The 9,336-nt window shown below is 43.3% G+C and overlaps 1 non-coding gene across 1 annotated transcript; it reads right to left on the bottom strand.

Annotated features, from left to right (window-relative positions):
• Positions 1-724: 724 nt before the first annotated feature.
• On the bottom strand, positions 725-798 carry TRNAN-GUU. Its single transcript has one exon. It is a non-coding gene; the product is annotated as a tRNA-Asn (tRNA).
• Positions 799-9,336: the final 8,538 nt, after the last annotated feature.

Genomic DNA, 9,336 nt, shown 5'->3' on the forward strand with positions numbered 1-9,336 from the left:
TAACAGGCCAGCCACAAGACTGGCTTAAATGTAACGTTTCCTGAAGCCCCCGGTCCTAATGACTCATGATCAGTTCTTTATCCGCTACTATCTGTATCAGACATTTACAGAGGATTTTCTTGTCCTCTTTCAGACCGGACTGGCGAGGTCAATACACTGCCCCCGCCCCCTCCCCCGGCTCCGGGGCAGAGTTTGTTGCAGGGAATTTGAGGCGCTGGACGCTCGGGGCTCAGGGAAAAGCAGCTGAAGTGGAGCCGGGGGGATCGGGCGAGCCCCGGGGATGGTGGTGGGGAAAGCGGGGCAGATGGGCAGCGGCGGAGCCGGGAGGGGAAGCAGGAGAGCGGGGGCCCTGCAGGGAGGTGGGGATCAGCGGGGGCCCTGCAGGGAGGAGGCGGAGATTGGGGGGAAGCGGGGTAGGGAGGGGTCCCCCCCCGGGGGAGCGCGGCAGGGCGGGTGCTGCTCCGCAGCAAGGAGGGGCGGGGGGTCTTTGCCCGGCAGAAGGTGGGGGGGGATCGGGGCCGGGGTTCCCCAGGGATGGTGCGGGACGGGAAATAATCGTCTCTGCCGCTAGGGCGCCTGCTGAAGCCCAGGGCTCTGCCTCGCCGGCCGGGGGAGCGCCCCGCTCTGGAACACAGGGGCGGGCGGCTGCTGCGCCGCGGGCTCGATCGGAGCCCCCTTCACCTGTACAAAAAGGCGGCTCTTGGGGTGAGGCAAAACGCAACCGCGTCCCTGGGTGGGCTCGAACCACCAACCTTTCGGTTAACAGCCGAACGCGCTAACCGATTGCGCCACAGAGACTCCTGTAGAAAAGAGCTGCCCAGAAAAGCTGATAAGTCTCTGACACCATCATCAGGCAATGTTCTATTTCAGTTTTCTATAAAATAAGGCATGCAGAATTTAAATAAACACAAGCTTTGGCTGTTAAATCCAGTCACATGCAATTACTTGGTAGGGAAAAAGGGAGGGTATTATAGGGTTTCTTTTTGTACGAAATCTGTAAGAGTTGAGTTATTTCCAAGCTCCCCCTTTAAGGGAACATTCTTTTGCTGGGAAATAAAGTCACATATCCCAGTGAGTTAACCATAGATTTTTACTTCCGTTACTGATTCATCCATTATGCATACACATCCAAAAGTTATTCTGACTAGCATTCCAAATGTGCTTCATTAGAGCTTTTACTAGTGTGATTTAATTGACGGGATTCTCGAAAAGGCAGGATTTTATTAGATGTACAACATTTTTGTTTCAATGTAGTGGTCAGAAACACCAGTGAAAGGGAAAGCTACCACTTCCTTATTTTACATATTACATTATTAACCAAATCGACAGCAGATATCCTGGGATAAATCCACATCTACACCTTCCTAGTGTAAGATCTACACCTCTAAACCACTCTTGAAGTTTTTCCTTATCTTCACTCACCCCTTTAAGGCTTTGCCTGAGGGCAAACCTGTCTCTGTCCAAGTAAAGCTAGAGCTAGTCAGCTAGTCTGAAGGGTCACCATGCAGGGATATTAGGTAATAACTCACCTCCCTGCAGAGTTTGTGCACCTCCAATGCTCCCAGTTTCTGGCTATCTAGGAGCCAGAACGAGACCTGAGGCGCCCAGTGCAACTCCTATTTAAATTAATGGGAGTCTCTCCCTTTACCTGATGAGAGTTGGATTAGGCCATGAGTTTGCATTCCCAGGAATGGTCAGCTCTCAAAATGTTTGTGATATCCTGTAATTTTTGTGTGTTTAGCACTGGAGTCATGGAATGGTATCTGGTTCTATGCTCTGTACTGCCATCACCCACTGTGTGAGCTTGGGCAAATCACTTAACTTCTGTGTCGCAGAATCCTCATTTGCAAAAGAGGCACTTTTTCAAAGGGCTTTGAGAATTTTGGCTAAAGATGCTAATAAGTGCAGTTACTATTACTGTAATATACTCTGTTCCTCAGTGTACGATTTCACACACTTTTTCTTGGGAAGCGTCCTTTCTGCAATTTGCTTTAGATGTATACAGACCTAAAAGGGTAATTTATCATTCTATACATCATTTTCTGAAAGCTAGCTACTTTCAGGGTGCCATCCATTCTAGAGCCCAGCTAAACAGCCTTCTAGACATTGCAAATGTGGAAACATCCACATCCATGTCTTCCAAAACATATTAATTGATTATTCTGGAGTTGAAGCTCGGAGATACAGCTTAATGCTACAGAGTTTCTTGCACCTAACCATGAAATATCTGATGCTGGCCACTCTCAGGCCTGGTCTACACTGGGGGGGAGAAGGGGGGAATAGGGGAGATCGATTTAAGTTACACAACTTCAGCTACATGAATAACGTAGCTGAAGCCGACGTACTTAGATCTACTCACCGCAGTGTCTTCACTGAAGACAGTGGAATATAGGAGTCGACGGGAGAGCACTCAGGGGTCGATTTATTGCATCTAGACTAGATACGATAAATCGACCCCCTCGTTGGATCGATCGCTGCCTGCTGATCTGAGCGGGTAGTATAGACATATCTTTAGTGCTAGAATACTGAACTAGATGGGCCACTGGTCTAATTCAATATGGCAATTACTATGTTTCTATGTAAAAAAATAATCAAAGGCTGATTTCCCTCTGGGAATCCCATGAGCCAACTTTTATTTTTACAGAGCTCCCAACAACAAACCATAGAAAACTGTGGTTCCAAAAGAGGGATTAAAAACTGAGGAGGATTAAAGAGCAAACTGGTTTTCTGACTGAGAAAAAGGTTTTTATTCCCCTAGTAAAATGTATTTGTGAATGGCATCCAAAGTCTGTATTTTTATCTGTATTATTTTAAATAAACATTGGTTAGCCATGAATTTTGAAAATAATTTAATACATGTTGGGTCTTTATTAGCTATTGCTAATTGCAGGGTATTTAGTAACATCAGTAGTCAACCTTGTTCAGAATGTTTCAGAGAGTCATCATTTATAGGGAGGGAAAATGGGGGAAGCTGCATGGTTCTGGATCACAAGGCTCAGTCGATACCATGTGACAGCCATTCAATGACAGAGAGTATGTGAACTGAGTTGGTCGTCTCAGCCCAGTTCTTTCCTAATAGATGCGTCAACATCACAGAACAACCACCACTACTGGCCATAATTCACAGCCTGGGCAGCAATCTCAGCTGAGGGGCCAAGGACTGAATGAGAGAGAACTATCCGCTTACTTAGGCGTGATCTCATCTGAGGCACAATAGTAAGAAAGTAAAGGGAGTTTGCATTGCCACTCCTTGTAATGTACCTGTCCTGTGGATAATGTGAGCACTTCAGTCTTTAGAACTGTCCGTTTAGCACCTTTCACAAGCACTAAAAGAAATTCCTCAAATTTAGAAAAGCATTTTAAAAAAGTGAAGAGTAAAAATTGTCACTAGTACAAAAAGTATGTATCATGCCAGTGATGGCTACACTGATGTAGCTTCCACATGTCTCACACACAATTGTGTTTGACAGTCCTTAGAAAGGGTAATCCTTGTCTTTGCAGTTTTGTAGAACTGCATCTACTTTTATCACTTCTTGATCTACAAATTGCTTCAGAACTATGAGAGGCAAAGTGGAGACGTTATTCTTTTCTGTTTAATATTTGGAAGCTTTATTTTTTGAGACTCCAATTGCTGCTTCCCCCCTCTGTGCCCCCACCTCACCTTCCCCTCACCCCTGCGCAAACACTCAGAGTTCCAAATGACTATTCTTTTTGACAGTCCTGAGATAAATTTGGCTTCAGGTTTATAAGTAGTATTGAAGACAAATGTACCAGAATTATTTTGCTAGATTCCCTTATTTCCAAGAAAATGTCTTACTGTCTTTGTTTCTACACCTCACCACAGAGCTCAATAAAGAAAGATCATAAAGCTGAAATCTGTTATCCTTTTGGCTGGAACATTGTTTCTTTCTATTTCTTTTTCTTTTTTTTCCTATTAGGGGCCTCAATGTGTAAGTAGAAACTGCCATAAAACCAAAGAATTTTATATACTCAGAAGGAGTTAAAAAGGGAATCTCCTGTGGTTTGCAACAAATCCTAAATTTGCAACACTGCTATTATCACTAAGTTTCTTACTGGAGCTTGAATAGCTCTTGAAATATAATTAATACTGAAAAATTGTTGAGATAAATGAGTCTGATGCTACTCAACTTTAGTGCAGCCACTACTGACTGAGTGTTTTATGGAACACAGAGGGAGACAGACAAATTCCTAGATTCTACGCTCCCAGAGGCAGCAAAGCTTTTCTAAGGTTGCCGGTGGTCCAGCATTCTGAGGTTCAATATCCAAAAATTGGCTGCATCCAGGAAAGTAGGCTTATTCAAGACAGCACCTAAGCATGTACTGAAGTCTAATTAGGAGTAGATCACAGTTTACAGTAGGATTTTCTTAAATTGGTAATGCTGGGAGGACAAATTCTAAAGCAGATTCAAACATATAAATCTTTTAAACTCTCTCAATTTGAAGAAAATAAGTGGATTTGTTCCCTTATTGTACCTGTCACTCTGCTCAAAGTGAATTAAAAATATTAAGAGAAAAATCACTTTTTCCTAAAAGGTTGATTGCCTGGCATTTAGTCCAGGATGAGCGTCTACATCTACCTTCTGGAAAGCCTCTAAAATTGGGTTGCTGGTTGGTTTCTGTCTGGTTGAGCCAGGATATGTTGGGTGGTTAAATAAGCATCCCTACCATTCCTCTCTATTTCCCCTCATTATAAGTGACATCCTTCAATATGGACTGCCTGACGCAAATGCTGCGTGATCTCCCATTTTGGTTGTACATTACTTACATCATGCATGCCAAATCATAAGAGTCCAGTTATATAATGTTATAGATGCTAATCAATCCTACGTATTTTAAGAGTCCTACTCAGTTTTTTTTCTACGTTTACCATGTTTTAGGACAGGTCTTCATCCAAAGTGTCCCAAAATTTGAATCTTAGTAGTCCAAGAAACAATATCCCCACTAATTTCAGCATTGCCAAAAATTCTAAAAGATTCAGTGGATTGAAGAGTCTATAGATAGAGTCCCAAATCCTTAATAAACTAATTCCCAAAAGCATCTACTTCAGCTCCAGTACTTCCTTGACAGGTGGTCATATTAATCAATTTTAGATCTATCTTTATGTCAAAATTAAGCAACGTGGCTAAGTGCATTAGGTGAAGAAGCAGATAGCCCTATTCACTACAGACATTTCCAACTAGTGTCTTAAATCTATTTAAGGGTGTTTTCTGATAGCTCAAAAATTTTGGTAATCCAACCAACAATCTCAAGGAATTTAAGATGGCAAGTCTAATTAACATGATGGGCCCTTTCCTGAGGCCTTTGCTTAATCAGGCAATATAAGAGAGGAGACTAACATCAAATTCAGGTGTTAATGCTTCTTTATGGGCACATTTACACCGTTATGTGGTTCCTGCGTTGCATATCAAAGGCGTTTTTGAAGGAGGTCTCTGTATAATCTGACACACAGAGTCTAAAGAAGCACACTATGGACTCCATATATTTTAGCCCTTCTGGGTTGCCTACAGTTCTTTGATAATGGAGTTCAGCTGTCAAAACTGGGGGCCCAAACTTTCATGTAATCCAAGCTTCCATCATGAAAAGAATCTTGAACTACCTGGGGTTAGCCCTGGAATCATTCCGCCTGAATCCTCTCTCCCTGAGAAGCAGTGCTAAGAAGCTCTTTTCCATCACTGTCTACCTCAGTTGTCACTTGTAACACTGGAGGGATCGTGGTGAACTCCAGGACAGCATGAAATCTGATAGCCTGAACCTGCAAGAAAATATTGTTTCCCATGGTTAGTGCAGAAATGCTGTGACTCAGGAAGTGTAATTTCTTCTCCAAAAGGATTCTTTAAAAGGTATTTAGAGTGCCCAGACAAAAGCAAGAGCCTATTCCTGCTTCTGCTTTGTGATGTGGGAAAGGAGTCAAGCACCAAAGGTCAATTAGACTAGGAAAGGGGATCCAGACCAGACATGCCAAACCCGCAGGAAAATAAAACAGAAGTTGGGCTTGGTTTTGTGTTAATTGGCTTGTGAGTTGCTTGTTGGCTAGTTTTTGGCTTTGGGCTTGTTTGGCTGGTAGCGTTTTTTTTGTTTTGTTTTTTTTTATCAGCTCCCGGCAAACAGGGGCAAGGGGAAGGAGAGAGCCAGGGGTGCACAGCAGGCCCACCACAGTCCCAGACTGCACGCCAGGGGGATCTAGTCACGTAGAGTGTTGGATTTCTTAGGGTTTGGCTTGTTTTGGCTTTGTTTTGAAATGGGATTATCTTGATTTTTGGCTTATTGTGAAAGTCGGGGTGCTTATTTACCATGTGAAAGTTGGCAACTGTGATCCAGACCTATATATTTGAATTAATTAAGTCAGTATAGGCCCTTTAAGCCAAGGAACCTGAGGTGAAAATACATTTTGCCAATCCAATGAATGAAAACATCAGAATAAAACCAATGTGAAGATAGCATCCAAACATCTTCTCATGTTTCTGAGAGGTACAGATGCTATGGAAGTGGAGGCCCAAAGCATATCTATATATAAAAGTGAGATTGATGGTCTTCTTAGTGGTAGGAAGGATAGGGGACAAAAACGGGAGGTGGGTACAGAGTAACAACAGAAGACATTTATATTTAAAACCACTAAAAGGAGGACAAAAAACAACTTTATCTTCTTATGATTCTTGGAATTAAAATGAATCCTGCTTTATGATGACTTAACATATGTAGGGATTTGTGGAGACATTCTAAGTTAGATCTACAGGCACAGATATTTAGGCAGTGAGGTAACAAGACTAAAGAAGTGATTTCCTGCTTCTGTCTTGGAGCAAATAAAGAGATACTGAATGAAAAATACATTTCTGGGTCTTAAAATTGGATGTATCTATCTGTGACATTCGGTACCTTGGGGGAGCACCCTGTAACCCCCCATATTCCTCATTTACATATGATTGTGATCTTGCATATAAAGTATGCCTTGTAAGGTATCAGGGGAAAGTTTATGATCTGCTGAAAGTCATTTCTCTATCGGTATATGTATATCGCCTCCATAGAGGAGTGTAGGAACAACAATTGTCTTATACATCTGGATCTTGGTATCCTGCCATTGGTCACGGTCCATGAAAATGCATCAGAGAAATTTCCCAAAGAAAGCACTTGCACACTGGATCCTGTGCTGGATCTCACTGTCGATTTTTGCATTTTGAGAAAGTTGGCTACTGAGGTAGCAAAAGTGCACAACTGTCTCCAAAGTCTGACCCTCAATGGTGATTTGTGGTGGGTCATGTGCAAGGCCTGAAGCAGGTTGATAGAGCACTTTAGTCTTCTCAATATTGAGTGAGAGTGACCTATTAACAGCATCTCAAGGGTTTGGAGAGGTATCACCAACAATGCCTCCTGAATTATGGTGATGCCAATGATGTCTTGATGCCTTCGCGTCAAGTGTCAAGATCACCGCACTAACACCGGCATCCTCGCTGACGCCAAGGATTGAAGCAATGATCCTCATGCACCAACTTCACTGGGTTGGACATTGTATGTGGATGCTAGACTCTAGCCTCAAGCTTGTTGTAGCTTGTTGCTTCTTTTTTTGATTGGCTCCCAGCAAGCTGGGGCAAGGGGGGGCAAGCAGGGGTAAGTTGGGGAGAGAGTCAGGGGTGCACAACGGGGCCACCACAGTCCCAGACTGCACGCCAGGGGGATCTGGTCACATAGAGTGTTGGGGTTCTTAGGGATTGACTTGTTTTGACTCTGTTTTGAAATGGGATTATCTTGATTTTTGGCTTATTGTGAAAGTCGGGGTGCTTATTTACCGCGTAAAAGTTGGCAACTGTGACAGTGGCCACATGTGGGCCCTTTTCTCCTGACTCCACCAATGCTACAAGCAACAAAGACAGAGGAGAAGACTGAAGACTCCAACAGAGGAGACTGGCCTAGATTTAAGGGACAAATCTGCAATATCCAGTGGCGCGAGAAAAACTGCTTAATCTAGTTGCTGCCCAGTCTAATAGGGTTGAGAGTTTAGACAGCATGCTTATCTTTTATTTCTTTTGGTAACTAACTCTGACTTTTTGCCTATCACTTAATATCACTTAAAATCTATCTGAGTTTGTATGAAGTATGTGGCAAATCTGCTCAGGTTCTCCAAAGTCTGGTGTATATCCACTTTCCATTGATGAAATTGTGAACCAATTAATAAATTAGCACTACTCATCTTGAGCAGTGCAAGATGGTATATTCCTGGGGTACAGTGCTAGGAGCTGGAGGGGATTTGGCTCTAACGCCTTTCCTAGTGTGATTCATGAGTGGCTCTGGGCGCATTCATGCAATCTATCTGGGTGTGGGTCTCCACATGCTGTTGTGTTGAGTGATAACAGTGCCTGGAGGGGTTTGCTGCTGGTCACTAGCAAGGCATTGTGAGAGACAGCCCAGGCTGGAGAGAGTTAAGGGGGGCACAGCAGTCCCACAGTTCCAAGCTGCAACCTGGGGATCCCATCACACTATCTATCTGTCTTTAGTGACTGGTCCTGGAGAAAGAGGAAAAGAGAAAGAGAAGGGTGCAGACAACAAAAGAAAAGAAGAAAATAAAGACACAAGGGAAAAAAGAACAGAAAGAGAACCAAGAGAAAAAGAGCAAAGGGAAAGTGAATTTGAAAATTAGAGGAAGTATAATATTAAGATCAATTTTCAGCAGTACCATATTCTTGCTTCCTTGGATTTTTTTCCAGTGGAAAGGTACCATTTTTGCAGCTTTAGAAGCCTCTGGTGGGATTGATGGCAAAAGGGGAGAATACAGAGGGAATTAGCTTCTCTTAATGCCCCAGTTACTGCTGCCCTCTTGGATGGTGGAGTCTCCGCTAAAGCAAAAGAACAGACAAGGTACCTATTGATTTACTCACAGTCCAGCCTCCCCTTCTCCCTTCTCTTGGCCCCTGGCTTCTCAGATCTTTCTATTAAACTTTTAATAGTGGGGAACCCCAGGCTCAGGGCAGCACTGCAGTCATTCATTAATGTCTACCTAGCGAACAAATAACTCTTTAGCTGCACCCTAGGTGTCCAGCTTGCTTTGTGCCTGGAGGGGGATTTGTAATCGAAACAGGGAAGCGCAGGAGCAAAGGGAAAAATGGGCTATAATAACCTGGGAACTGGCCTTTCATTCAGGTAATGTACAAGACACATGTTAATGATTTCAGCTTAAGTACCAGGCAGAGAACTAACTAACCATGTAGAAAACCACCTGCATGTGCCAATGTAGTTGCACAGGGACTTCTAGGGAAAAGGACAACAAGAGGTAGGTTGCTGGATTTGGGGGGAAACTGTTTGTTGTTTCTTGTTTCATTCTTTATT

Source organism: Mauremys mutica, chromosome 2 (genome assembly GCF_020497125.1).
Source record: "Mauremys mutica isolate MM-2020 ecotype Southern chromosome 2, ASM2049712v1, whole genome shotgun sequence".
NCBI classification, from domain to species: domain Eukaryota; kingdom Metazoa; phylum Chordata; order Testudines; family Geoemydidae; genus Mauremys; species Mauremys mutica.